Source organism: Meleagris gallopavo, chromosome 2, assembly GCF_000146605.3.
Source record: "Meleagris gallopavo isolate NT-WF06-2002-E0010 breed Aviagen turkey brand Nicholas breeding stock chromosome 2, Turkey_5.1, whole genome shotgun sequence".
NCBI lineage: Eukaryota > Metazoa > Chordata > Aves > Galliformes > Phasianidae > Meleagris > Meleagris gallopavo.
Window position 1 is genome coordinate 55,685,014 of NC_015012.2, and position 8,411 is coordinate 55,693,424.

At 39.8% G+C, this 8,411-nt stretch overlaps 1 long non-coding RNA gene across 1 annotated transcript; it reads left to right on the forward strand.

The window, feature by feature from the left end:
* Nucleotides 1-54: 54 nt before the first annotated feature.
* Nucleotides 55-7,627, forward strand: LOC116216340. Its single transcript, XR_004158921.1, has 3 exons — nt 55-1,486; nt 2,110-2,212; nt 6,231-7,627. It is a non-coding gene; the product is annotated as an uncharacterized LOC116216340 (long non-coding RNA).
* Nucleotides 7,628-8,411: the final 784 nt, after the last annotated feature.

An 8,411-nucleotide genomic window follows, 5' to 3' on the forward strand; every position in this document is an offset into this window, starting at 1 on the left:
TATATATATTTTTATATATATATATATTCTCTTTTGGGAGCAGATGGAATGGATGTGAAAAATGAATATGAAATCAATCACTTTGCCTTTTACTCAAAATTCAATCTTCATCCCTGATGTCATAAGTAGGACTGGTAGTGCTGGTGGGGACTAAGCAGTTGAGCTCTTGAGAAAGAAATTTTCATTTTCTAAATCTTTCTTCTGAGATAAACTTGGCTCTCTAGAGATGCAGGGCTTTAAGTTTAGGATACAGAGATAAAAACAGGAATAGCAACCGGATATGGTAATATAGTGTGTGTGCACAGAACAGGGAGAGCAGGCAGGGAATTGGGGAATGAAGACAGGATGAAGTGGGATGGTCCTCTGATAAGGGCAGCAGATGGCAGGGATGGGCTGCCTCTGGCATGACAAAATGGTTCTTGACACTTACAAACTGTGCCCGAACAACACCCAGGAGCAGGCCAGGAGGCTGCTATGGGCACTGCTCCCAGGAGGCCACTGACAGCCAGGAGGTAGAGGCAGAAATGGGCCAATGCCAAAGCCCTTTCGCAGGCCTCACTACATTTACTGGAGCAGACACAGCCAGAGCAACACTAGCATGTACAAAGCAGGTTATCTGGGAGAAGCAAGATCTCTGACAGTGGGGAATCAGATCCAGTGTTCCCAGAGGAGTCTCTGAGGATGGTCAGAGGCACTGCAGGCATTTCTTGGATCAGTGAGAAGAAGCTGTTGGACAGCAAGGATCCTTCAAGTTCCACCTGCAGAGTTACAATGGAAAAGAGCTAAGAGATCCCCAGCTGCTAGTTTTTAGGTATCATTCTCTGTACTGGGGGAACACATTCAGCTACAGGGATAATCTGCTCCAGCCACAGTCTCTGCCTCTGTCAGATGGAAGAGATTTGTAGGTGTCACAGAGTCAGGGCTAAGTTTTTTGATCCAGGTCCATCAGAGACAAGCTGCCACACAGGCTTTCATCAGAGTAGATCTGAAAAGCTGTAGTAAGCTTTTTGTACTATCCCTTTCCGACCAGCCTAGAACCCCATATACTGCAGCACTTGCCAACTTACTTGGAGGTGAATTCATCCAGAAGGACAGATGAAAGGATGCTGCTGTTCTCTGTAGTTGCCTCACACTAGCCTCAGTCATACTGGAAGACACTACCAATAGTTTTATTACTCTAATGTTCATTCTTGTTCTTACACTTACTTGCTTGTAAGTACTGGTCATTCTCGTTTTTGAAAAATCACTTGTTTACCTTTTTTTTCTCCTCTGTCATTAGTTGTGTCTTATGTGTTCTTTATTCCTTCCAGCTACCCCTTTTTCCTAATGAAGGATTTGACTTTTTTTATCATTAAGTGGAGATGTGTATGGAGCACAAAAATTCGATCCATCTCTGGATTCAACCTTCTTCAAAACACAGGCACAGTGCAAGACAGAGTCTGTTCAAGCTCATGTCTGCATGGAAAATATTCAATCTGGTCTCAAGGTTTGTTTACATGTTTTTTTATTTCAATATTATACAAACCAACTGCTATTTAATTAGTGAGGCATTGTAGAAATTCTTCTTATGGGTGTAATTTGCTTTGATCTCTTGCCTGGGGAAGGAGTTTAGCAATGGAACCACTGTGTCTTCCTAATACCAGCACACATAATTGTACTTGCTTTGTCCAGGCTGTGGACTGAGTTATTTCTCTACTGATTTTAAATATTCCTCTCAAACAAAATTCTTCCTGTCAAGAGCTAGCTGTACAGCTCTGGCTTCTTTTCTATTCTGTCCTGGTTTAGCCTTCATGTTCCATACTGTTGAAACTATTTTTATTTAAATAGGAAAAGATCACTGAACATTTTTTGGAATCTGGTTTCATAACCTCATGGGTTGCTTCAGTTTATTAATTTACAGTTCTTTATGTGTGTGGGGGGAAAAAAGCAACATCCAAAGATTCTTATCTGTGCACACAGCAAACACGAAAGTGTAGCAGGTGTGCAGTTATTTACTTGTTATGATGACATTGCCACAATGGGGCTTTCTGGGGCACTTATCTCTTTGACCTCTTCAGGATTAGGTGGCTTGAATCCTATTCGCTCTTTTAATTGCCCTTGCTCTAACAGGAAGGAGTCTGCCTGGACATGCTGTCAAGCGGATAGCAGGAGGTGAATCTGGATCCTTTCCTTCAGGAGAAACAGCTGTGCTGGAGCCAAGCTCGGAGGAGAGGTCAGCAGGTCACTCTGGGGTCAGGGATGCAAAAAACTGAGTTTGAGTAAAGTCCTGGTTTCCACAGAAACAGCAAGTCTCCCCTCCCACTTTTTCATTTCCTTTCATCTCTCCCAGCTCCTCCCTGCAGTCTTGGCATCTGATGTACGGGGGCCAGATAGCTCAGATTCATCTTTCAGCAGCAACTGAGGGAACTTCTGACATTCTATCCATGCATGTTTGACAGCTAAAACATTCTCCTCTGCTGGAGGCAAATCTGTAGCTATCTACAGCACAAAAAGTGCCCCAAAAGCAAAGGGCGAACCAGCATCTGAAAGGGCAGAGCAGGGTCTAACCCCTTAGTAAGACAAGGATGCAGTAGGACTCTGTTGCACAAACTAGGAGGGCAAGAAAGGTAGAAGGAAATACTGTAGGAGGCAGAAGGAGAGTAAATTCTCCCTTCCCTTGCCCATGTGGTCTCTGCTGAAAGGATATGTATGGGAAAATGAGTGTCGCACCAGTTTATGATATAAACTGTGAGGGACGCAGAGTGGGAGGATTCCATCAGCGATCTTACAGAGGTATTTTTTTCCCCTTTGTATTATCATGCACGTTTCTCCTTCACTTTCTTACAGCCCGGGCTGACAGCCTGAGCAGCTTTCTCTAAATAAAAGCTAACTCACAGCAAAGCTGACAAGCCATCAGTATTCAGTCAATGCAACAATTTCTTTTCTTCTCTCTTCTCTCCCCACCTCTCATGCACACTACCTCTGAAGTTGAGCATCTCCTCTTACTTGTAGGAAATCAGTCTAGCACATAGAACAGAGATGATGAAGCTGAAGAAAACTCCTTGCACAATCCTGCCTCTCAAAGTACTTTGTGCCTCACATACAAAGGTGTAAAGTGGTGGTAGCAAGGAGGTATTGCCTCCAATTTGGTCTTGATGGTCCTAATGGTTCCCTACTGTGATTCTATAAATGCAGTGGTTGCAGAAATAAGATGCATAAGGATAGCAAAAGGACAGCTGGATAGCATGTTTGAGGAAAAAATAATGCTGAGCTCTTCTTTCCTACAAAAGAAAAGCCGAAGCCTTGATTTTTAAATGCAGGATGAAGCAATAAAAAGAGTTGGCAGCTGTGAAAAAGAGGGTAAAACATATTTGTTGTTGTGTATTTATAAAACCATGCTCTCGCAGTATCCTGCTGTCATATGTTGCTGCGTCCTTCTTGGCTTCTCCTGGCTGCACTCAGACTTCAGTCAATCCTCCTGATGTTTAGGCAGGAACTTCAATCTGATCATGGAGCTGCACATGCTGTTCAATTCATCTCTCGAAGCAAAATAACATTTTCTACAGCTCCACTATCCTCATTTTACACACAAACATATTTTACAGTGTTCATATGGGTTTCACCAAGGCTATTATTATGGGCTGAACCTCTTGGTGGGCAGGCAGTCTACCAATATGGGACAGGAATTTACAAACAGTATCTGTGCTGCCACGCTATGTTTTACAATTTCTGTTTAATTGTGGAGCAGAAATAAAACAAAAAGCAATTCCCTAAGGTTTCCTTCACTGTGCCACTGACTTCCCTTGGCTCCAAGTCAGGGATAAGCTGCTCAGACAGTTAAGTACATGGTCAGGGGCAGCAGCAAATTGGTGAAATAAGGAGCTGGAGGCAGATGTCCTCATCTTCCAGTGCCTCTGCTACTAACATGCTGGGAGCTAGGTGAGGGCAAGCCCTTCTAAGGAAGGGCAACACAAGAGTAAAAGAACGTACAAATGTAGTGCAAGGATAGTCATTAAAATTTCCCAGGCTTCAGGAATGACATTAAAAATATATGTTTCTTAAACTGTTGAGATAAAATACCAGGGAATGTAGAAACAAAGGGAAAGGATTTTTTTTCCCCTTTGCCCCCTTATTGCCCTTTTCCTTCCTATGACCTCTTCCTTGACATAGTGAGTCATGATCCCATGGCAGATGGATGGGAAAATTCAAGCCATAGATCCTTCCCGTCAAATCCTCACTCCAAACCCGAACTCCTGCTGATCTCAATCATCTCAGCTCTGTACAGCACTCGTCTCAGCTGTTTGCAAACCAGTGTTAATCACCTGCCTGCCTCAAGACATGCATTCTTGGGACACCCACATCAGTAATTTATAGTGTGGTAAAACCTCAGTCTCATCAAGATTCCTCTTGAGCTATAAAAGTGAGGTAGCAGGTAGAGTCCACACTTTGACTTTTCCCAGACTACGGACTTTCTCCTGTCCATTACACTTCTCCAGGATTTATCAGGCAATCACAGGTTTGATAAAAAGCCAGACTTTCAAATGTTTATTCAGCCACAGGACAAAAGGATGTTGAGGCTGCCTCTAGCTGGCTGGTATCACCAGTGATGACTGCTTTAGCAGCAGGAAGGTACCTCCCCATTGGTTTGCTGATGTGTGTTGTATCAGAATAAAATAGGGAAACTAAAGCAGTTGAAGCCACTTGCCCAGGGTAGCACTGGATATCTGTCAAACAGGGCTTAAGATCAGGTTTAGTACAAATATTTGTTTCAGAATCTGAAAGGCTTGATAGCGTCTCTTTGATATCTAGGGTAAGCAGTAATTAGTCTTTCTGCATCATATCTTAGCTGCCATACTCAGTCAGGTTTTCAGAAATTGAACAGAAATGTGGAGAATAGTTTTTAGTGCCAGGACATCAAGAAACTGAACAAATCCAGACTACGTGATAGGTATTGAGGTGGGAGAGAAGTGTTGCACTTGGGTAAGAAGGAAATGGCCAGTTTTCCCTTGCACTAGGAAAAATTGCACTTTTTATCTATTTCCCTTACACTTGCACAATGAGCCACTGTATCAACAAATACAAAAATTCACATTTACAAATAAAACATGAAAATACATGATGATAATATATTAAATTCTGAAATATTTGCATCAGATTTTTAAAAGCTTGAGGATACTTTAATTATCATCTAAGCCATGATTAATAATAAGAATGACAATCCTTTTCCAAACCAGAATTGACTCATATCTTTTTCAAAGACAGAGAATCAGTAATACCAATAGGGAATTCTGCTCTGCCTTCTCCTTGGATCTGCTGGAAAGTGGATGTAAGGAGTGACATTGCCTATCCTGAAATCAGTGGAAAAAACAACAACAGCAACAAAACAGATAAAGACCAGATGGCAGAGGCTATATATAATTTAATTTTGCTTCAGAATAAGCCATGCAGCAATGGCTATGCATGACAGATCTATATAAGCTATTCTGGAGAGTGTTTCATGTGACAAATCAGTATTTTCCATACCAGCAGACTTTCGTTGTTGTTGCTATTACTGCTAGTTTAAAGAAGGATGTTTTACAGAAGTGAAAATGCCCTTGAGTATTCTGACCTAAGAACTCCTCTGGAATCCACAGATCCCTTGTCTTTCTGTTGATCTAAATGTCTCATTGTAGTATTCAAAGCATGCAGAAAACTCATCTTCTCCCAAGATTATGAATATGGCTAAAGATAAGTGTATTTTTAAAAGAAAATGCAGATTTAGGAGAAAGTTACATTTTCTTTAAGTTGTGTATAGCACATGTAAAACAGATTAATCAATACATTTGCTTATAAGTAAATATACAAACAAATACTTGAAGTTTAGTGAGGATTTCAAATTTAAATCAATTCATTCTCTTATATATGCTTGAATTCAAACCTCCACTCATTAATGTGCACAAGGAAAAAATGAAATATAAAACAACACAAAACCCACAAAAATTGCCTTTTAGATGCATTACTCTGTCATTTATTAAAGCCAAGTTTTCACATTTCTGTGTGCAGGCATAAATTTAGATTACAGTAGGTCTGAATGGGGGGATGATTTTCTGCAGCATCACATCCATTCTGCAGCACAGAGAATGCTCTTATGCCCAGCCTGATCTTAGGTGTCAATAACAGTTTATCTCCTGGCTTTTGGTCCTTACTGAAAAAAATATCTTCCCCTCCCATGCAGCTACATTTCATCCCAGGTTTTCCATTTCCATTCTCAGGTTGTGTAATAAGTCACAGCAAGGGCATCTAATCATCTCTAGAACGTGACAACATTTGGTTCAGATTCCCTTATCAGCATCACCTTTCCTTCTGCCTCTGCCCCATCCTTAAAGAAGACCAGGCGGTGGGCCTTGGACATCAGTCACACGTCGACCGCTTCTTCAAACACTTCACGTGGGAAACTGTTCAGAGGAATGATTGCTGAGCTGCAGACCTGGAAAATAACTGTCATCAAGACCTTTACATCTGTCAGAGGAATTTCAGCTCAGTGACACTGATTTGCCCTTATTTTTTTTTTAATTTTAGTAAGGTCTTGGATTTTTATGACTTAAAATTCCTGCTGCAGTGCATTACTCTGGCAGGAGCTCTATTTCACACAAAGTTTTACACAATACTTAACCAAGAATTAGGTACACACCTTTAAAATAAAAAATACCATTATATCTCTATTATGTTGTGAATGGTAATTAATATGAAACTGTCTGCTTTGTTTCTTTCATTCTTGTTGATCTGTGAAAAACTCACTCTCCTAATCAGCATAGCTGCGCCCCTACCAAGGATGGTTTAAATCTGAAAATAGCAAGGTCTAAAGTGAGGATTGTGTTTGGAAGGATTGCAGGTTGCCTTGCACTGGCACATTCTGCTTCACAGTAACACTAAGGCATATTACTAAAAGTTTGGTTTAAGAATGAGGACCCAATCATGGTGGGATGTGGCCGACTGCAGAAACATTAAATTCACTTGCATGTATCTGCATTAAAAAATGCAAAGTCTGCTGCAAGCCTTACGACTATTTCATCTCTTTTTGTTAAACCTTTTAGGATGCCAATTGAATCTGAGCATTTTCATCTGCAATGGAATTAAGATGTAATGCCATTTAGAGCTTTACATCATTTTAGTCATTTGAGAATTTGTGCACAACAGCTTTTTGTTCTTAAACTGTGTTAGTGCATGAGTATACTTTGTGAATCCTACATGAATTTTGAGAGTTGTGTGTATACCACCTGAAAGTTTTGGGAGAAAATGAAAATTATACATTTCGAATACATAAGCTTACTCCTACAACTGTATATGGAAGATAAAATTTTTATGCTTTTATATAATTTGCTTTTAAATTCTGTTGAATCTTTTCATAAAGTGATCTCCTTTGCTTTTTCTTATTTCTCTCTCTTGTTTTTGTTTTTGTTTTTTTTTTGCTTTTACTTTTGTTGAGTGGTACAAAATCTCATCTAAATTCTGAAAATGTTGTGTTTTAAAGCAATTTTTATCTTATCTCTTCTCTCTGCAAGTAATAACAAACTTAAAAAGACATTAACTCGTATGAGGCTCTCTCTTTTTCTCTGTGGAATGCAAGTTAGAAAGTTTAGCAAGTGAAAATAAAAACATAATTCCTAAATAGAGTTTCATCTTTGCCTCATATTGTTCCCATCATGTTAACCTTTGTATCACCTAATGAGTAACACTTTGAACTCACATATTTCCTTTCACCTAGACATTACACAGAACTGGAAATAATTATCCACCAGCAAGAATGGCAACTATTTAATGTAGCTGCTGGCCTAATTTGCATATAATTTCCCTAGCACATTAAGTGCTGCTGTGGAATTTTGCCACCATTTTGACTGGAACAGTAACCAGGGTCAGCTAAAGAGAGTCAATTCCATCATCACTACTTCCCTTTTTCCTTTCTTTTTTCCTTTTCTTTCCATTTTCCTTTCCTCTGAAGTTCTGCACTTCCTCTTTTCTTTCTTTTCTCTTCCATCCATCTTTCCTTCATTCTTTTCTTCCTACTTTCTTTCTTCCTTCCTTCATCCTTTGTTCCTTCCATTCCCATATAAAATTGAAGGATTGTGTCATATTAATCTCTGCAAAGCATCCAACAACAAACTGCCATATATTCAACTGAAAAGTTTCATATTCATATCTATTAGCTGTATATCCTCAATTACTCAAAGTATTCCTTTGCAGCCCATGTTGTGGCATATGGCTTTTATGAGTAGATCATCCTACACTGATGGAGTTATGGTGAAAATGCAGAGGTTCTGTCAGATGAGAAGTTAAACTATGCATTCTGGATTCAGCTGAATATGGAAGCATATTAGGAGAAGATAATCCTTCTAATAGAAGAAAACGCCAGTGGTTTATAAGCCAATTTAATATGTCAGTCACCAGCTATGGCT